The 22,101-nt window shown below is 45.0% G+C and overlaps 1 pseudogene; it reads right to left on the bottom strand.

The window, feature by feature from the left end:
- Positions 1-15,566: 15,566 nt before the first annotated feature.
- LOC110543979 (olfactory receptor 10H2-like) lies at positions 15,567-16,516 on the bottom strand (annotated as a pseudogene).
- Positions 16,517-22,101: the final 5,585 nt, after the last annotated feature.

The raw sequence follows: 22,101 nt of genomic DNA, 5'->3' as shown, positions 1-22,101 counted from the left end.
AAGTCAATGATCAGCTGTGGGTCCCCTTGGGTCCTAAAGTTCAGGATTTGATTCCTAGGCAATCCAGAAAAAGAGTGAAATCTTTCAAAGGACATCTATGGTAGGCTCCCATCCTCTTCCCTCTCTTCAACCACTTCCTGTGTCTAAATTCACCATTCTAAATGAGAATTAAGCATCCTCCCCAGAGTCCTCCTTATTCTTTAGCTTCTTTAGGCCTGTGGCTTGTAGTATGGTTATATTGTATTATATGGCTAATATCAGCTTATAAGTGAATATATATAGAGAGGCATAGGAAAGAGTAGGGGAATAGAAGGACCCAGAGGGGACAGGAGCTCCATAAGAAGACCAACAAATCTGGGCCTGGAGGGGGTCCCTGCAGAGACTGATGCACCAGCCAAGGACAATGCATACAGAGGACCTAGACCCCCTGCTCAGATGTAGCTCACAGGCAGCTCAGTCTCCATGTGAGCTTCCAAGTAAGAGGGAGCAGGGGCTGACTCTGACATGGACTCTGTTGCCTGCTCTTTGATCACTTCCCCCTGATGGGTGGGGAGCTTGCCAGGCCACAGAGGAAGAGGATGCAGGAGTCCTAATAAGACCTAATAGGCTGGGGTCAGCTGGTAGGGGAGGAGGGCTCCCCTTTCCGATGACCAGAGGAGGGGGAGAGGAGGAAAAGGGAAAAAAGGTGGGGCTGGGAGGAGATGAGGGAGGGGGCTACAATCAGGATATAAAGTGAGTAAATTACAAAAAAATAATTTAAGAAAAAAGGTAAATTTAAAGCATTGATAAATTAAAAGTTTTATTACATAGAGAGTATAATGCCAACCTTGCTTGGTAGCTGGTCTTTGCTACGGTGTGGGTTCTTCTTCCCACCCTTTATCCCCTTTATCCTTTCCACCCCAGCCTGGCTGCAAGCCAGCCAGAGAGAGAGAGAGAGAGAGAGAGAGAGAGAGAGAGAGAGAGAGAGAGAGAGAGAGAAATGGGGGGGGAGATTCCTGAATCTAATTTCTTTCGGTTTGTTTCTTCTTTACCCACAGCTACTAACAAGCTGCAACCAGTCCATCCAAATGGCCAGCAATCACCGATCCTATCCCTCTGGGCTCTAGAGATTATATAACCTCTGTAACATTCCCAGAATTACAAACGTCACACAATCACAGAAACTATCTTCAGCTGGCAAAACCATGCCTCTGCTAGAGCACAAGGCAAGTTAGAGTCGCTGCTGTGAACAGTCTATGACTGAAGCAGCCTTATATGCCCACATCTTGGATTAAAATGAAAACATTCACATAATATTTCTGCGCTTTTTTAAAGAAACCAAATTCTTTAAATTCCCAAGTTCTTACTACAAACCTATGAGTGTATTGCAGATTTAGAAACACTTCTAAAAGATATACACCTAAAGGAATGAGGATGGGAGATCAAGGCATACAAGGGTCAAAGGGGAAGGCTCAGCTCTAAACTTCTTGAAAGTATAATGGTCTGGTCAGATGCATTTGGTACCTTACAATATTACTGAGAAAATTCTATAACAGTTAGTGTCAATAAATGTCAGACCTGTAGATTTTCTTAGGGCTTCCAGGCTATTGGCACACTTGAATAACCCACGTTGCCCAAGTTGCCTGCAGTTTGTGTTACCTGATAAAGGGGAATGCCATATGGGATGGGGACAGAGAGTCTCAAGAGGCTTTTGAGCAGGCTAAGATCTTTGTGGGACAGGCTCAACAATTGCACATCCTATTATCCCAGTGTTCCTTTGGGTTAGAAGTCATACACCCAGAATGCTCTAATTGGGGCTACTGCAGAAACATCTTGAGTAAGCAATTCTAGTGGAATTTTGGTCTTGTTCATGAAAAGGGTAGAAGCTCAGAATACACAGCTGTATACAAAGCATCACAGCAGGTAGAATCCATTACTCAGTGTCCATAACAGCAGCTTATCCAATTAAGGTTTAGACTGAAGGCCTTCTGACCAAGCCTCTTCCTGTGCTGTAACAGAATCAAACTCTATGAAAGCAGCATGCATGTTAATAGCGGAATGTTATAATGTCTGTAAGTCCTGTCACCAATACCATATTGTCTGTCCAGGAGCCAGTGTCCTTTCAGCCACCAAATCCCTCCAGTAATTGAACCAACAGCTAAGCTAGATATATTAGAAGAAATACCACTCTTCCCTATAAATGCCTAGCAAATGATGCTATGAGGAAATCAAGAAGCAAATGCCCTTACTAAAGCATGGGTCATCTGCCCTCAGGTACCACTTGAGGTTGCTCATTGGGCTCATGTAAAGCCTAGTCACAAGAGAGTCAACATGGGTTAGAAAGTAGCTAGAGCCACCGGCATTTCTGTAAAATATTTGAATAGTCTGCAGCATGTCCAGTTATCATGTGGCCTCAGCAAATGGATGTTATGACTGGGCATGTATTTAAGCTGACTTACCCTGTAAGTGACTCACAAATAGACTATAGACCTATGCCTGTCACTAAGGAGTTCAAATGTTTCTTCAACCTTGAGGGATGTAAACATCCCTCACCCATGTGGACACTGCCATAAACCTCTTATACAAGCATTTTAGAGCAAGTGGGCACCGAGTGAAGCCATAATTAAGGGTTTCATCCACATTAGTATTATGCCTGTGGATGCACAGAACTGGGCTGAAGAAAATCATGTCCAGTGATACCTACACCAACTGTACAACCCTGCTTGAGATGGGCTAATTGAAAGAAAGAGTAAGCTTTTAAAAAGAAAAGAAAAAGGTTCTCCCCAAGACAATATGGGCTATTTCCATTCCTTTTGTTTTCTCACCAGAACTTGACTGTAAGGCTCTACTGCTGAAGACACAACACACATTGGCCTCAAAACATGGAGAAATCAAGCTGTACCAACCAGGAAGCTTTCTCCATTGCCGACTTGATATCATGTACTGGAAAGTGGTATGTAACCTGTTCGTGTGTGCAATAGTGGCACAAATGTTATGGAGTAACCAACCCTTTCCTGGTTGGATTTAAGCCCTGTTCCACGGGAGGAAACACATGGCTGGAACTGAAAATCTTGACAAGAACTCACAGTTGGAGCTCACAGGTCTCAGATGTTGTATTATTCACTGTTCTAATTTTGTGAAGAGATACCATGCCCAAGGCAATGTTTACAAAACAAAGCACTTGATTCTGGGCTTGCTTACAGTTTCAGAGGGTTACTCCATGATTGTCATTGTGGGAAGCAGGGAAGCGTGGCACTGGAGCAGTAGCTGAGATCTTTATATCCTGATTCATAGACAGAAGGCAGAGAAAGAGCCTCTGGGCCTGGCATGAGCTTTTGAAACCTCAAAGCCCGTCCTCAGAGACACACATCCTCCAACAAAGCCACACTTTCTAATCCTTCCCAAACAGTCTGCCAAATGATGACTGGGATATGAGTGTGGTAGTTAGCGTGACTATTGCTGTGATGAAACACCATGACCAAAGCAACTTAGGGAAAAGGGAGTCTATTCAGCCTGTGCCTCCACATCACAGTTTATTGTCAAAGGAAGTCAAGACATGAACTTAAGCAGGGCAGGGAGGCCATGGAGGAGTACTGATTACAGCTTGCTCCTTCTTGATTTGCTCAGCCTCCTTTTTTTTTTTTTTTTTTTTTTTTCAAAACCTAGGACCACCAGCCCAGAGATGGCGGTACCATCCATAATGGGCCCCTCCTTATCACCTATCAGTCACTAATTAAGAAAATGCCTTACAGGCTTGTCCACAGGCCTGGTCTTATGAAGGCATTTTCTCCATTAAGGCGCCCTCTTCTCTAATGACTCTAGCTTGAGTCAAATTCACATATAACTAGCCAGCACAATGAGCCTAGGGAAGCATTCTCATTTAAAGCAGCACAGACGCCATCAGAGTACTTTTGTGTGTGTGCACTGAACTGTGTTAATGTAAAAACTCACCACTGGTCAAAGTATAGAGAGCCAGTCTCTGAAGTGCATCCAGCCACAAATGGCACACCTATGCCCTACCCCCTAGGTTCAGAGGCATCGAGGAAGAACAGGGGGGAAGGCTATAAGAGCCAGAGGTCAGAGAGAATGGAACAATGTGTCTTCCGGACATCACAGGACCACTGCATCCATGAACTCACAGCAGATGTGTTTCCTGCACAAGCCCCATCCAGTCAACACTCTAGTACACTGTAGGAAGAGGCTCCCAATTCCCCACACATAACTGAGGAGCTGTGGACACTTAGTGGCTTCCAGGAGCGGGTCAGTTTTCCTTAAGGGCTACTGGTATGTCAACCATGATCCAGTGATTGGCCCAACACCCAGAAGTATACAGACACACAAAATACCATCAGGGGCCTATTCAGTTAATAAAAAAGAGGACATGAAGGGGGTAGGGTAGATCTAGGAGTTGGGAATTAATATGGTCAAAATACATTGTATAAAATTTCAAAGAATTAATAAAACACTAAAATAAATGTTTCATTATATACACATTGTTGGTATAATGTCCTTTTGGAATGTGTACAATTTACCCTTGTTCATTCAAATGCTGATTTCTCTACCCTACTATCTGGTTTCAATCTGGACATTGTATTGTGATGCTTATTCTAAACATCACCTTTCTCAAGTTTGTGCAAACATGCCACCATTTGTTCTCTGTGTTGTCAATAAAACAACCAGCCACAATGCTGTGCAATGGAGAGAATAGGATGGGACATCCTGGTTGGTGTGTGTGTGTTGGGGGGGGGTGGTTAGGAAGATGAGGAGGAAGCGGAGGAAGCAAAGGGAGGAGAGGGAGAATCCGCAGAAGTCTTGGAACCATGTAGAGAGATGAGCCGGACCTACGATTTGATTAAAAGCAAGTATAATATGGGAAATCTGAATGGGAGGAAACTATGCGGGCTTGGAGGTTTAGGATGAAGTAACTATTGCCCAGCATTGTGCTCTAGGTTAAATAAATCCCAGTCTCTGTGTGGTGGTTTGGGTATATAGCTTGTTTAGGAATAAACATTGTTTAACTAAAAGAGAAATCAATAGTAAATATTAATAACCTACAACAGCACATGTATCAAGATAGCATATGCATCCCATTAGTACAAATAATTTTATATTTTTCTGTTTTAAAATAAATATAATTAAAATGAGAGGAGGAGAAAACAATTAAAGAGCTTAAGTACAGGAGGCATCTTACATTGGTGGAAGAGGTGATTCCTGAGGCCATTAGGTTGCTAAATGTAAACTTTATCACCAGAAGTGGGTTTTTGCTTTATGAGTTACTGGCCAGAGATGCCCCTGAGGCCTCATAAATCATAAAGACTATTACCATTAATGTTGGATCCATGCCAGAACTACACAATACAGGTACCAGAGGCTTTGGTAAGGAAAAAGCTAAAGCAGTGACTGATCCAGAAGCTCCCTTCCTACCGGCTGGCTATCATGGTACCTGAAGGTTCTATGTGTGCTGGTAAGGGAGTATTTTCACCAACAGTCCTGCTTGGCTATGAGTTTGTGGGCTAAAATACTGAAATGCCCAGGTAGGATATGCCTGCTTCTGCAATAGTGGCACACAGGTTTCCAGTTGGGTTTAAGAACTGTTCCATAGTAGAACATTCACATCTGGTACTATAAGCCAGGAACAGATCTGTACCTAGGGAAGTCAGATGTCCAGTGAGAAAGCCGCTGCTTGCTATTGTTTTATGAAGTGGACATGACGTGCCTGTCAGATCACTGCTGCCGTCAGCCTCATCCAGTCATGATGGTGAATGGTGTGCAGCAGAGACTCATAGCTACTGAGAAAGCCCCTGAGAACAAATGACTGTTACTGTGGCACAGTGGTCCAATGGTTAGACACAGCTGGACAGTGATATCACCCCCTCCAAGGCTTAGAGAACTCTGTGAAAGAAGGAGTCACAAAGAAGGTAACAGCAGGAAGAACAGGTGGAGAGACAGATAGCAATTTCCTCTAAATTCAAGCATTCCCTCCAGAAGGGAGGAGAAGGCTCGGGAGATTCTGCAGGAAGCCAAAACATCACATATCTTGGAAAGTGGAGACTCTATAGAAATGAAAACAAGTGTGGGAGGAGGCAACAACCAGCTCTACTGCAGAGAAGGGATCCTAGTGCCTGCTGGCTCCTGAAATTTGTGCAAATGGCTCTGAAGTCTCAGCTTTCCTAGGGTGTCACCTGTGTCAGGGAGGGCGTTTTAATGCTGCAGCTACTTTTGAGTCTTCCTCGCTCGTGTAAGTAACCCTCCACCCACACTGCTGTCAGCAAACTCAGTAAACACTCACTGGTTCACTGAGTTGGACTTTGGGGCAATCATTGACTTGAATTGTTCTGGCTTCCCCTTCAGTGCACAGAGACTGTGCTTGGGGGTTCCAGACAGGAATGGGGTCAGAACCAACTTCTCCTTCCAGAAAAACCATCACTCACTTTTCCTCTCCTGTGTCAAACACCTGGGTTAAGGACAATGTGGACATTTCAACCTTTCTTCAATTGATCCAAACACATGAATATTTTTTTTAACCTGAAGTTTATGAAAAGAAAGTAGTCATTACAAGTAACCAAGAAGCAGTTATGTATTTATTTATTTCATAATATATAAATGTTACCTTCTGTAGTGGTTTGAATAATGGCTCCCATAGGCTCATATGTGGGAATGCTAAGTCACCAGGGAGTGGCATTACCTGAGAGGAATTAGGAGGTGTGGCCTTGTTAGAGTAGGTTTGGCTTTGTTGGAGAAAGTGTGTCACTGGGAGTAGGCTTTGGGGCTTCTAAGCCCAAGCCAGTTCCAGTAGCTCTCTCTTCCTGCTGCCTGTGGATCCAGACATAGAACTCTCAACTACTACTGTAGCACCATGTTTCCTGCCATGAAAACAATGGACCAAACCTCTGAAACTGTAAGCAACCCAACGAAATACTTTCTTTCATAATAGTTGCTGTGGTCATGGTGTCTCTTGACAGCAATAGAATACGGACTAAGACACCTTCCTTTGCCTAAGAGTGTTAAAGGTAGAAATAAGTCCCAAATATATTTAATTTCTAGCACGTAGTAGGTATCCCATGAATATTTAAAAGTAGAGTAGACCTGGTAGCTCATGTGAAGACCCTAAGACCAACTCTCAGCATCACATAAACCTGATGTCCTAGTAATCTTTATCTCCCACTCAGACGAGGACCAGCACCAGCTCACACATGACTCACTCACTCTATGTATCTATGTATCTAGGTATCTGCCTCTAACTGTCTCTATCTATCTATCTATCTATCTATCTATCTATCTATCTATCTATCTATCTATCTATCTATCATAATCTATCTATGTACTTATTTATTTATGGTGAGGGTAGAGGGTTTTGGGTAGAGGGTGGAGGTAGGCACACATATGAAGGTTTGGTGACAACTGGAAAGAATCAGTTCTGTCTACCATATTAGTTCTAGGGATATCTACTTTTTGTCTTCAGTTTGGTGGCAAGACTATTTATCTTCTAAGCTATACTGCAAGCCCCAGGTTTTTTATTTTGTTCTTGTTGTGTTTGTTTGTTTGTTTTTGTTTTACAGGGTTTTGGGTAGCCCTGGCTGGCTTTGAACTCATTATATAGCCAACCTTGAGCTCTTGATATTCTTGCTTCTACCTCCAAGGCTGCCTCATGCACCATCCATCAATCATGCCTTCCCAGCTGTGAGATAATTCCCTTCAAAATATGATCCAAATCCATCCCTTCCTACCTTAAGTCACTTTGCTTGGGTGTTTTGTCCCAGTAAAGAGAAAAATAATTAACACAGGCAGGAAGAGAGCAAAGAATGCAGCCCATGACCAGAGGGACCAGCATGAACGAAGAACCTAGGGTCAAAAGGTAATTCCTCATCCAATGAAAAGGTCATTAGGACAGGCCGCCTAGGTAATGGCTTTCCATATGCCAAACAGAGAGGGACATGGTCTAGAATTCTGAGAGTATAAACCTGAGGCCAAGAAGGAGACTGTATAGCATTTGGTGTTGGCATGTGGCATGGAGCAATTTGGATAGACCAGAGACCAGAGACAGTGTAGCAGTTTGGAGCAGACAGACAGAGAGAAACGCTTCAGGGTGCAGTGGCATGGAGAAGTAAAGGGGTCTGCCCCCCCTCCCCACTAACCTTTTCTCTCTCCTACTTAAGGTTGGGGAGTTGGTGGAAGGAAGGTAAAGGCCTAGACACCCCAAATAGATTTTTTTTAAAAAGACTGCTACAGGTGGCTTTCTGCTACATATTCTTCGGTTGAGGGACACCTAGGTTGTTTCCAGATTCAGGCTATTACGAATAAAGCTGCTATTGACATAGTTGTGCAAGTGTCCCTTTTGTATGGTAAAATATCTTTTGCATATATACCCAGGATTGGTATAGCTGGGTCTTGAGGTAGAGCTATTCCTAATTTTCTAAGCACCAGATTGGTTTCCAGAGTGGTTGTATAAGTTTGCACTCCCACCAACAATGGAAGGAGTCTTCCTCTTTCTCCACATCCTCTCCAGCATGTGCTGGCACTTGTGTTTTTGATCTTAGCCACTCTGATGGGTGTAGGATGGAATCTCAGAGTCATTTTGATTTGCATTTCCCTGGTAGCTAAGAATGTTGAGCATTTCTTTAAGTGCTTCTTGGCCATTCCATATTTCTCTATTGAGAATTCTCTGTTTAACTCTGTACCCTATTTTTAATTGGGTTATTTGGTTTGTTGATGCTTAATTTCTTGAGTTCTTCATATATTCTGGATATTAGCCCTTTGTCAAATGTGGGATTATTAAAGATCTTTTCCCAATCTGTATATTGTCTTTTCATTCTATTGCAGTGTCCTTTGCCTTACAGAAGCATTTCAGTTTCATGAGGTCCCATTTATCAATTGTTCATCTTGAAGCCTAAGCTGTTGGTGTTCTGTTCAGGAAGTTGTCTCCTGTGCCAATGAGGTCAAAGATCTTTCCTACTTTCTCTTTTAATAGATTTATTGTTTCTGGTTTTATATTGAGGTCTTTCATCCACTTGAATTTGAGTTTTGTGCTCGGTGATAGATACAGATCTATTTGCATTTTTCTACATGTAGACATCCAGTTAGACCAGCACAATTTATTTAAGATGCTCTCTCTCTCTCTCTCTCTCTCTCTCTCTCTTTTCATTGTATGGTTTTAGCTTCTTTGTCAAAACTTAAGTGTCCATAGGTATGTGGGTCCTTTGGTGTTTTTTCTAAGTATAGATTTAAAATTTCTTCTTATTGTGATTTAAAAAAAAAACATTTCTGACCGATCTATATTATATATTCAGCACTCTGGAAAATGTCTTAATGTTTTTAACCCCACATCATTTTGTGTTCCCAAGCTTTCGCTCTGACTCCAAAGGATGAGTCTACCACTTTTTGTACAATGTGGGTTGCAGCACCAATTTCAAACAGTGGTAATGATAGCACAGCTAAAACTTTTTATCGTTGTTTTTTCCAAGAGGGGTTTCTCTGTACAGCTTTGGCTGTCCTGGACACACTTTGTGGAGCAGGCTGGCCTTGAACTCACAGAGATCCACTCCCCTCCCCTAACATGCTGGGATTACAAGCATGGACTACTTTGCCTGGCTATATCTAAAACTGTTATCTGTTTTTGTAAACTTAAAAATATTGTAAACTTTGGGGAATCAACTTGGATCCACCTCTCACACACAGGTCAAATGGACCCCAGATAAGTATTTCTGTCAGTCAACAGCCTAAGTTTTCCTGCCTGTTCCTGAGGATTGAATCTCTCCCCCTTTTCCTGGTCTTGGGACTCCCCTCTCCCATCTACCAGGACCATGGACCTGAAAGTTTCAAGTGTACATCTAAGATTAAAAAAAAATTCCTCCAATAAAGCTGCTATGTATAGCTGTCCTCTGAGAGGCTCCACCTAGCAGTGATCAAAACAGATGCTGAGACTCCTGGCCAAACATTGGGCAAAGTGTAGGGAGTTTTGTGGAGAAGTAGGAGAAAGGATAGAAGGACGTGGAGGTACCAGGAGCTCCACAAGAAGACTAATAGCACCAACCAGGGCCCAGGGGGACTTGTAACTACTGAAGCACCAACCAGGGACCATGTATAGACTAGACCTAGGCCCCCTACACTGATGTAGCAGTTGGGCAGCTCAGCCTCATGTGGGTGGCCTAGTAAGGGGACATTGACTCTGTTGCCTGCTTTCTGATCACTTCTCCTGGTGGGATTGCCTCACCAGGCCAAAGGGAAAGAGGATGCACTCAGTCTTGATGTGGTGATGAGCTGGGGTGGGTAGGTAAGCAGACTCCCCTAATCTGAGGAACAAGGGAAGAAGAGTAGGACCAGGAAGAGAGGAGGGAGAGGCCTACAGTAGGGATGGAAAGTGAACAAATACATTTTAAAAATAAAGTAAAAAAAATAATTCCCTGAAACTCCTTAGCTTTACCTTCTTTCCCTAGTCTATCTGTCCCAGCAGATTTCAAATCGACTGCAGATTGGTCCAACATCAGCTCCAGGTGTTCCTTCAAACTCTGCAGGTAGCTCCAAAGCAGCTAGCCTCAGGTGGTCCAGCCTCACAAACTGCCCCAGCTGCTGCCTGCAGGTTCCTAGCCCCAGAAGGTCCTGCAGTGTCTAGACAGCAAGTGAAACATCCTGTACTTCCTGGACTTGGCCAGCATTCCAGACTCCTTGGGTACCTCCACCAATGGCCCTCCAGTGTCAGCAGAAAGTAGTTATAGAGAAGATTATATCACCCTGATTTTTTTTTTTAATCAAGAAAAAGTCTCAAACTCAGGACAAATGGCCAAGATGCCTATTTAACATATCAAAATGGACTCTGGCCATTGGCATCTCCCCAAATCACTCTGTTCTTAGGTCTTACAGGGTCGTCCTGGCTGGCATACATTGCTGTCTACACTAAACTGTCTAGCCTAGGGCCTGGGTGCCCTTCCCTATATAATCTGACCATTTTGGTTACCTGGCCCTTTAATCTGCTGTTTGGGCCTCCTGACAGAACCTGGTCCTCCTCTCTTCCTTCTCCCATCCCCTTCCGCTCTCCGATCCTCACATGGTTCATGTCTACTCTGGACTCTCCCAGATGTCTCTGCCTCTAGCCATGCCTCCCACATGTCTATAATAAACTTTCTCCTCTGTCATACCTAGGAGCAGCAATGTTCCTAGTCTTTCCTTTTTATTTATTTATTTATTTCACTCATATCGCTCAGTAAAAAAATAATAGTTTGATTGATGAAGGAATAATTTATAAATAGATAAATCATTAACATAATTAAGTGAGAGACCATGATCAAGAATCAACATAAGAGTTGGGGATGTATCTCACTTATAGAGGGTTTTCCTGGTATGTATGAGACCCAGTGCCAGAAAGAGAGAGAATGTAAAAAATTCGGGCAACAAAACAGACTTCCAAATAGTTAGTATCAGAAGATGTATTGTTTCATTTGAAGAATAATGACTGATGAGCTATCTGAGATCTCCTAAGACTTTACAAAAATTGAATGTCACCTTGAAGACACTCTTTGTAGTATACTGGTCTCCTAAACTACAAGAGAAATATTCACGGTGAATTTCCAAGTAAACTAAGTGTCTTCACCATGGATTGCATAAATTGTTGGGTACTTATGAGTCAGGATTGACCTGAAGTGAGGATTAATTAGGATACATTCCCAGGAAATAAAATTGGTAATGAAGTAATGGAGTAAAATAATTTTAAAAAGGAGAACAATTTGATGATATATTTCTGTAGTCCCAGAACTTTAGAGGCTAAGATGGGGGCAAAGAAAGTTTGAGATCTGTGTCTCAAATAATGAGACCCTATCTCAGAAGGCAGAAAAAAAGGAGAAGAGAATAAAAGAGAAATGGAAAAAGGGAGAGAAGAGGAGAGAAGAAGAGGGAAGGCTGTATTGTGCATCCTTGCACTGTTGTGACAAGAAGAATGTAAGGCAGGATTGGCAGAGCAGCTTAGTTCCTGGTGGAAAGAGTGTGTGGCAATGGCTAACTATATCACATACTGGGAAGTGGAATGCAACAGAGGAAGCAGGTAGAAATAAGACAATCTCAGCAACCCAGCCCCAGAAACCCTACTTTCTCTAGCGAGGTGCTTCCTCTCAAAGCTTCTGGAACCTTCCAAAATAATGCCACCAGCTGGAGGCCAAGCCTTCAAAGTATGCATGAGCCTGATGGAGACATTTCAGAGTCAAGCTGTAGCAGAGGAAGAACTAAGGGTCATATCAGGCAAGGTCCTCAAAGGGTTAACGACCTAAAAGCCTCAGGAGAACAGAATCTCAGGACAGAAAAGTTGACTTGAAGGATACACCTGTGAAAACTTCTGATCCAGTGATCCACAAACTAACCAATCCCAGTTGGTATCTACTGCTTTGAGATATCAGGACAGCTGACTGGCACGTGGAATCTTCCTTCCCACCCAATAAAACCACAGCCCCTTGCACCTCTTGGGCACAGTCTTTCCTCAGACAGAAACACTGGTGTCCTTCAGTTGTTGTGATTAAAGGAAGAATTCTGCTTCTGGAGATGCCATCTTCCTGCGATTTCACATCCCCTCCATTGGTCTAACAGTGCTTAGAGAAGCACTTTGGCCTGAGCTCTTGGGGACTCTTAGAAATATTGAAGATCATGCCTCACAGTTGTTTCTACTACAGGCAAGAAAGAAGGATGAGGTACACGTCCTCCCCAGCTTCTTCGTCAGTGGTTAATGGCTGTTTCCAAGGAGAATGTGAGATTCCATTCTGAGGTCAAGCCGAGTGGGTTTCAAGAGGTCAGAGAGAGCATTGTAGGTGCTGGAGGCTGCGGCCACTTATCAGTGTCTTAGACACAGTAAGAAGTCACCAAAAAAGTCTTCAGTTTTTCTTCCTAAATGGAGATATGGGTATAACTTAATCTTCCTAAATGGGTGGAACCTGGTGCTGCTGTGCAGGGAGGGTCTGGAAACCTTGGGGGGCAGGGTTTGGCTGGAGGGAGCAGGTTATGTCACAGGGGGAGGCAGGGCTGGGGGTTTGGAGCTGGGGTTATTTATCTTGTCTCAGGTCTCTTTCATAGACAGACAGACAGACAGATAGATAGTTGTCCTTGAGCTTAAGGGTGTTAATATACACAGCAAAGTTCCAAAGACAGGCTTCAGCTCCACCAGACAAAGCAAGACATCTCTTCTTAAAGGTTTCGGGGGGGGGGGGCAAATCCTCCAGTGTGAGGCAGCAGACTTAGTAAGTAGTTTATATTAGTGTGTAGTGTCCTGTTGCTTATGCATACTACCTGGCCTCAGGAATGAAAGACTTTGTGTGTACACGTGTGTGTTAATAAGTGGTTCTAACTGGCCTGGAACTCCCTCTGTAGACCAGGCTTTAAACTCAGACATTCTCCTGCCTCTGCCTTCTGACTGCTGGAATTAAAAGCATGTGCCACCACTAAAAAGATTTTTTAAGAAGAAAATTTAAATAAATAAAAGAAGTCTGTTTTTTCTATGCAAATGGTCATCAGTGGACTGCTTTGCTCTTGGCCAATTAAAAGAACATTGAGTTCGAATCCCGGTATACCAGCACCCCTCAGCAGAGGTACAGAAGCCATCTCGGGTTGGAGGAGAATTCTGCTTTGTCTACAAAGGGCAAGGTGCTGTGCTGTGTTAGACATTTTATAGCTGTGACAAAATCTTGGCAGAACAACTTTAAAGAAGGGAAGATGCTTTTTGATTGGCTTTAAATGTTTCAGTCCATCGTCTATGGCTCTTTGGATTCTGAAGCCATAGTGAAGGGGAAAAAAATCACCCTGACAGACTGATGTCAGGTAGAGATATGGGGAGAGGAGGGAGAGTGAGAGGGAGAGGAGAACACCGGGAGGGAGAGAGAGATTAACTGCTATTCTGTAGAGCAGGCTCCACACACATCCTTCACCTTCTCAGCCTTGCTCTCTTTCAGCTGCTGTCACAGGAACTGACAGGCTACGGGCTGAGCCACCTCCTGTACCCACCCTTACCCCACCTGAAGCCTGCAGCAACTAAAATCCCTGCCTTTGCTGGTGTGAATGTAGAATGGTCCAGATACTTTGGAAACAGTCTGACAGGTTTTAGGAACACTGTCTGACACAATCCCACTTCTAGGTGTATATCCAAGAAAAAGGAAAACATTTTGAAATAAAAAGTTGCATAGGGACACTAACAGCAGCATTAATCAAAACATGTGTGTGTGTGTGTGTGTGTGTGTGTGTGTGTGTGTTGAAATGTTCATCAATAGTTAATGGATGAATAAAATATACTGTAGTCATACAACAGAATATGGCATAGCCATTAATAAGGGCAAAAAAACTGATACAGGAGAACCTTGAAATATTAGCTGGGGAAATAAAATGAATCAGGTTGAAAAGACCATGATTCCTCTTATGACCTCATGTGTGTGAAGTGCCCAAGATAAATTTATATAGAGAGTGGGTTCATGGTATGTACAACTGGAAGGGAAGAAACAGAGAATGAAGAAAAGGTGAAGGTCTTTAGAGATTGCTCAGTCAGTGAAGTGCATTTTTGGAAAGCATCCATGTAAAAACCGGTTACAGTAGTCTTCTCATATAGCTTGAGTTCTGCGGGTTGGTAGAGAAGTACTGACCTTAGGAGATTGCTGGCAAACAGCCTAGCTGATTTGGTAATCGCCAGGAGACACCGTTTCTAAAATAAGGTAGAAGTGACCATTAAGGCTGGTGACCGGAGTTTGAGTCCTGGAACCCAAAGGGTAGAAGGAGAGAGCAGGTTCCCATAACTTGCTCTGTGTTTTCCACATGGGCGTGCAGGCACACACACACACACACACACACACACACACACACATGCAAAGTTAAATTATTTTTAAGCCAGTCATGGTAGAACATGCCTTTAATTATAAAACTTGGGTGGCAGAGGTGGATCTCTGTGAGTTGAGGCCAGCCTGGTCTACACAGAGAGTTCCAGGATAGCCAGAGGTACAAACAAGATTCTGTCTCAAAAACAACAGTTTTTGTTTGTTTGTTTGTTTAAAACAAGTTAAAGACAGATTGAGATAGACACCCAGTTTTGACCCCTGGCCTACACACACACACACACACACACACACACACACACACACACACACACTAAATGATATACAAACACAGCCAAAGAGATGGGAAGCAACTGCTAATGGTGTGATTCTCTTTCTTTTTTAAAAATATATTTTTATTTATGTGTACACAGGAGTGTCTATATAAGTACATGTCAGTGCCTGAGGGTGCCCTCATGGGCAGTTGTGGCCATCTGACAGTGGGAACCCAGCTTGGGTACCCTGGAAAAGCAGTAAGTGCTCTGAACCACTGGGTCATCTCTCCATCCCAATTTCCTTTTCAAGTGATGAACGTTTTCCTAAAATTAATCATGTTGATGGTTGCATACTTCCAAACATACTAAAACCATTGAAACCTGCACTGTGATGAATAAGCTATACAGAGCATGAACTGCATCCCAACAAACATCTCAAATTTTAGCAAACACTTAAATAAGAACCTATCCATCAAAAGAGGAGAGGAAATGAAGTTGTAACATTTACTGGGCATCTCTGAAGTGGTGTTTCACACCTACTGACCAATCAGTTGTTTGAAGAATAGAATTTCCTGAGGAAGGCCTTCTTCATGGCATTCTTCAGCTCCTTGTTCCTCAGACTGAAGATGATGGGGCTGAGGAAGGGGGTGAGGATGGTGTAGGGTGTGGCCATCAGAGTATCACCTTCCTGAAAGGAGGGGCCCTTGGGCTTGAGGTAGATGAAGGAGGAAAAGCCATAGTGCACAATCACCACTGTGAGGTGGGATGCACAGGTGGAGAAGGCCTTGTGCCGCCCCTCAGCTGATGGGATCTTCAAGATGGCTGCCACGATGAAGGCATATGAGAGGAGGGCAAGGAAGCAACTGCTAAGCAGGATTATCATACACACCAGCCCCACACTCAGAGTCACGGCTGGCACGCTACTTCCACAGGCCAACTTCAACATCGGGGGCACATGACATAAGAAATGCGAGATATGATTGGGCCCACAGAAAGGGAGGTGGAAAATGGAGGTGTCACCACTAGGCCGCCAGCTGAGCCGCCAGCCCAGGACTCAGGCACGAAGCAGGCGCAGCCCCGGGGGCTCATGAGCACATTGTAGCGCAGTGGGTGACAGATGGCCACATAGCGGTCATAGCCCATGACAGTGAGTAGAAAGGAGTGGGTGAAGCCAAACGTGAAGAAAAGGAACATCTGGATGGCGCAGGTCAGGAAGGCGATGGAGTGGTAGGTGGAAAGCAGGTCAGCCAGCATGCGCGGGATGATGGCAAAGGTGTAGAAGATCTCAGAGATGGAGAGAGCACACAGGAAGAAGTACATAGGCGTGTGGAGGTTCCGCTCGCTCCAGATGGTGGCCATGATGAGCAGGTTTCCCAGCAGCGTGAAGAGGTACATGAGCAGGATCACCACGAAGAAGACAGGCATGAGCTGCTGTGGGAAGTTGGAGAAGCTGATGAAGATGAATTCAGACACTGAGGTATAGTTTGGTCCTATCATCTTGGTTGCACCTGATAGAGGAGAATCGAATTAAACCAGATGTTCAGAAGCATGTCATCTCTGAATACTGTCTGGGGAAGTTTCCTGGAGAAAGTAATATTCCTGTTGAAGTGATCAGTCAAAAGGATGGGTTGCTGCTTGTACATGTCTAATCGCTCAGCACTCAGGAGGGAAAGGCAGTAAACTCATAAGTTCGAGGGTAGCTTAGGCTACATAACAAGACCCTGTAAAATAAAACAAATAATGTGTCGAGGTTTATATAACATCACACATCTTAAGTAATCAGTGCAGATCCTGGCTCACAGTTGGAATTTAATAAACAATAACAGGAATGATTAGTATTTTGCACTATTACGGTTATTACTATTACCAGTCCCACATGCCTCCACGCCCTACCTGCCTTCGCTCATGCCAGGCTCTCTAATCTTCTCCTCATGGTCACACATCCAAACCCTGCAAGGATTAAGGGCCAGCTCCTTCTGACTGGCAGCTTCACTGGGAAGCCACCTCTACACTGAGACATGGAGGAAGGATGCAGGCTCTGCTCAGTCTCGCTGCCCCAAGGGCTGTGTGACACATGCTGTCTGCTCCCATCTCTGAGACTCACTGCAGATCAGCAAGATTCCGTGGGCAACAGGGGACGTGGGGTGTGTGCCTGAGTGATGCTCCCTAAGTGCTGAGCTGTGCTGTGGGGCTCTGATCCACAGCAGCCCCCTGGAGGGGCATCTTGTGACACTGGCTGAGCCTCTGGCTTCTTGCCAGTGCTGTTCCCTCTGTCTGGCTTTTGTTTGTCATGCTTTGAGACAGAGTCTCACCATGGAGGCCTGGAACTTGGCATCCCACTCAAGAAGAACTGGAACTCCTGATCACTCTCACAGATGTCCACCATCACCCTGACAGCTCAGCTAGTCTCTGCCTCTCCTCCCTCTCCCTGATCCCTCCCTACCAGGATCCTCCATCACCAGCCTCCTGTTTGCTGCTGGCAGCTGTGGTTCTCTCTCCTCTGTCCCTGAGTGACAGCAGGTCACATCTGCCCAGTTTTGGAGGATGGAAGGATTGTGGGCTCTCCTTCTCTGTGTTCTAACAGGATCCTTCCTCTTTGCTATGGTGCTTCTCCCTGCTTGGTCATTTGGCAAACAGTCTTGATGCAAAGCACATGTGTTTTAAAGTGCAAAACGCAGCAGCAGGTGAAGGTTAAGAAGGTGGCCCATCTGAACAATTGACTAATATGCAATTCACTGACGGAGCAAAGTGCCGATCCTGCTGCAGTGTGGAACACCCTAGAAAATGGGGCACTGAGTGAAAGAAGCCAGACAGGAAGAGCACATAATTCGTGTTTTAGTTGTTTGGAATCTTCTGACTAAGGAATGAAGGGAGATTAGTATCAGGAAATGGGGGTAAGTACAATGGAGAATAATTGCCAATGGATTTTAGACTGTCAGAATTTAGTTTTTAAAAATTTTGTTGTTTTATGGCTTTCTTTGTTTTGAATATGATATTTTCTTTTGTATCAGTAAAAAGGTCTTGGGAATAATAAATGCTATAGTTGTATATCATTGTGAATGCTAATCAAAACTCTTAATTATTTCAGTAAAATTAAATGCTTCATTTTATACTAAGTGAATGACATCTAAATCAATAGAAGAGAATTCACGGTACAACATGATCAATCCAAAAGATATGATGCTAAGTGAAAGAATACGGAAAAGAGGCCATGTGAGTTCTGGCTCTGTTCCTAGGAAATGTCCTTCACAGGCCATCCAGAGAGAGGGAAGCAGAGTCCATGGCTTCCAGGGACTGAGGGACATGAAGGGGAAGTGACTGCTACTGGTAGGGGTGATGCAAAGGTTTTAAAACCAAATAGAGATGTTGGTTGCCCAGCACAACGACCACAGTATATAGCTCTAGGCTGTTGTGATTAGAAAGGTGAATTGTACATTATGTGAAATTTACAAAAACAAACAAACAAACAAAAAAACCCACAACAACAACAACAAAAAGCTTGTATGTGAAACCCCAGCACTGAGCGTGGGAAGATAGAAGCAGGAGGCTAGGGAATTCCTGGGATAAACAGCGACTCTGGAGAGGCAGGGGAGTGAGCGGACTTTTGAGGAGAGAAATGAGAGAGAATCAAAAAGACAGGGCAAGAGAGCAAGAGATAGGAAAAACTGAAAGAGATTAAGAGAGAACAGTGAGAGAATGAAAGGCATGGAGTCCAAAAACAGGAGAGAATAAGAGAATGAAAGGAGAGAGAGAATGAGAGGAGGAATGAGAGAGAGAGAGAGAGCAAGAGAGAGATGGAGAACAGCCTCGCATAGGACGTAGCACAGGTGTGTGGTGGCGGAGGGGACCATTAGGAACGCGCTTTTCATGGCTGTGCAGCCTTAGGAGCAGGACATTCTCCCGCACACACCGGCTCCCGCTGCCCGGAGCTGGGCTGCAGACTGTGTTAGTAAACCGAGCACGCACAGGGCTCACACGAGTTACCCTCGAGCTTGAGCTCTTGCACAAACAGCAAGATCTCGCCCACTGAGATACACATCAAACCTGCACAGTGCATGTGGCGCTTCTCCTAGACACACGCACTTGGGGCGCCAGGGAGAAGAAGGTAGGTAGCTGAATGCCAGAGCCACGCCCCTGTGCTTCTCAACTTTCCTAATGCTGCCACTTGAATACAGTCCCTCGCGTTGTGGTCACCCCAACCGGGAAACTGTTTTCCTTGCTACTCCATAACTGTAATTTTCCCGCTGTCGTGGATCGTAATGTAAAATCTGTGTTGTCCAACGCTCTTAGGTGACCCCTGTGAAAGGGCAGTTCGACACCCCCACTCTAGGGTCGAGGCCGGCGGGTTAGTGCCAGTCTCCCACCAGCAGGCGTGGCGAGAGGGGAGAGGCTGTCTTGAGTGCAGGGTCCTGGAGTGAGGAGCCACACCTGCGAGTCGGCCTCAGCTTCCCACTGGGGTCAAGGCTCATACCCAGACCCTTCTCTGCCTCCCGCACCCCCAGCCTTCTTGCAGGAAGGCGGCCTGGGACTCACACTGACCTCTGCTGGCGGCTGCGGGGGCTGCCCTGAGAGGTGGCCAAGGGGCCTCTGCCCCACCAGCTCAGGCCACAGGGTAGGAGAGAGCACAGGCTGAAGGCTGAAGCCTGGCTTTAATCCAGCTCCTCTCCCGAAATTCCTCGCAAAACGCTCCCTGGAGAGACCGAGGCAGGCTGTGCTCTGGGCCTCCCCGGGCTCTCTGGAGGCAGGCGCAGGCCTCCGGAGCCTTCCTGGTGCTGTCCCTTGTCTGGGAATTTTCAAAGTAGCATTAAGTCCCAAATGTCTTCTATAGCCAACACATAGTAGGGATCCCAGGAACAAAGGATAACCGAGGCTGGTGGTTCATGCCTGTAATCCTAGCACTTGGGAGGCTGGGACAGCAGGATCTTCAGTTCCAGGTTAGCCTGGGCTACGCACCGAGATGCTGTCGTAAATACCTATATATAGGTGCTTTCCTGGGAGTTTAGTAGGTAGAATGGCTTCCTATCATGCACAAGACCATAGGTCCGATCCCCAGTAGCACAAAAACTAGTCATGGAGATGTGTGCTCACATACATACACACCCATACAAAAGAATTAAATAAATGCTGTAAAAGAGACTTAAGAGAGCAGCTTAACTAAAGCAAGAAGGTGGTTGTTACCAGGCTGTTGGAAAGCCCTTCCATTTTTGGTCAGTGTCTTGCTTTGCAGGTTTCTCCTTCCTGAGACAAGCAGCTGCCTGACCATAAACAAAGCAAGCAAACTCCGTGTGTGAGCTCTTCCCTGATGAAGGGGAGCAAGAAGTGGGGCGTCGGGGGTAGCCTTCTCACACGACAAGGACTATGTGCTAGAGAGCCACCAAGAAGAGACACAGCAGCAGGCACCACAGTCAACAGACATGTCCTGAGTGTCTGGGCCCATAGCTGATCCAGGAGGTGGGGAGAGGGCCGTGGGCAGAGCACACAGCTCACGTGCTCTTGGGGACCAACGCAGAGAGGAGAGGTGATTGCACTGAAACATTAGACCACAGTAAAGGAGTGTGAGGAAGGGGGGTTGGTGGTTATAAGAGCAGGAAAACATCATCCTCAGAGACCAGCGCAGAGTTATCAGCAAGGACGTCGTGGAGGAAGGGGTATTTCATGTAAGGTATTCTGTTCCTGAGGTGGTGTGATGGTTAATTTTATCATCTTAGTAGAATTTAGAATCATTAAGATTCTAAATCTCGGGCCTGACCCTTAGGGATTATCTTGATTTGGTTAACTGATGTGGGAAGGTCCCTCCTCAAATGAGTGGTGCTGCTTCGTGGCCTGGGGTCCTAGACTGCATACAAATGAGAACGAGAGCTGAGCACAGGCAATCAGTTCTCTGATCCTGACTTTGAATATACTATGACCAGCTGCTTCAAGCTAAGCTCTAGCCATCATGCCTTCCCAGATGTGAGGTTCTCTTCTTCAAAATGTGATCCAAAACTCATCCTTTCCTTCCTTAAGCTGCTTGGTTTGGGTATTTTGACCTAGTAATAAGGAAAATAGTTAGTACAGGCAGGGCAGGAGTAAAGGGTTCACCAATCAGAAGGACCCACATCTACAAAAGATCTAAGGTCAGAAGGTAATTTCTCATCCAAGGAAAGAGAAAGGTCTTTAGGATAGGCAGCTCAGCTCCCAAGGTTTACAGTGGCTCAAGATGCTTAAGAACACAGACAAGGCCCCACATCATCTCAGCAACTCCAGCCTGTCCTTCTCGGTGGGATCCTGAGGATGACGATGTGCTGATGCACAGGACAGGAGGGCTCAGATGGTTCCACTCACACCTGGAAATTGCATCTCAGGAAAATAGAATACTTATCTGCACCTTATAGGATGTTGTAATTCCCAGTGGCCTGCCGACCAGGTTGAGTGAGAGAGTAATTTAACTTGCTATGTTTAAAACAATAATTTATTTTTACTTTTAGTTATGTGTATATGCATGTGTCTGTGTTGGGGGAGGGTGTGTGAGTGAGTGTCGGTGCCTGTGGAAGTCAGAGGCTTTGGGTTTTCATGGAGCAGGAGTCCAAGAAGTTGTGAGGAGCCTCTTCTGGGAGTCACATAGAGCACTGTGTGCTGTTAGCCACCTTCCGGGCCCCATTAGATGGTGTTGATTTTTTAACTTTTATGGTAGTACATTTGCTTACTTATTTTGTATGTGCACACACACGTGTGTGTGCCCGTGCCACGGCATGCGTGTAGAGGTCAGAGGATGACTTACAGGGTTTGGGTTTCTCCTTCCACCCTGTGGTTACCTGGGGTTGAACTCAGGTCACAGAACCCATGTCATTAGGCAGCAAGTAGCTTTAACTCCTGAGCCTTCTGGGCAACCCACTTGGGAGCGTTTTTGTTTTGCTTTGTTGTGTTTTGTTATGTGCTGTTTTGCCGTGCTGGGAATTAAACCCACAGTCTTGTGCCTTCTAGACAAGCACTCTCCTAGTGGGCTGTGTCTCCAACCTTTTGCTTGTTTTCCCCCAAATGGTATCTACTGAGGGAGGAAGAGCACGTCTTTGAAGAAGCCCACTGTGTTCCTCTCCTCTTAG

This window comes from Meriones unguiculatus, chromosome 17 (genome assembly GCF_030254825.1).
Source record: "Meriones unguiculatus strain TT.TT164.6M chromosome 17, Bangor_MerUng_6.1, whole genome shotgun sequence".
Lineage (NCBI taxonomy): Eukaryota > Metazoa > Chordata > Mammalia > Rodentia > Muridae > Meriones > Meriones unguiculatus.
This window is presented reverse-complemented; position numbering and strand designations above follow the sequence as displayed.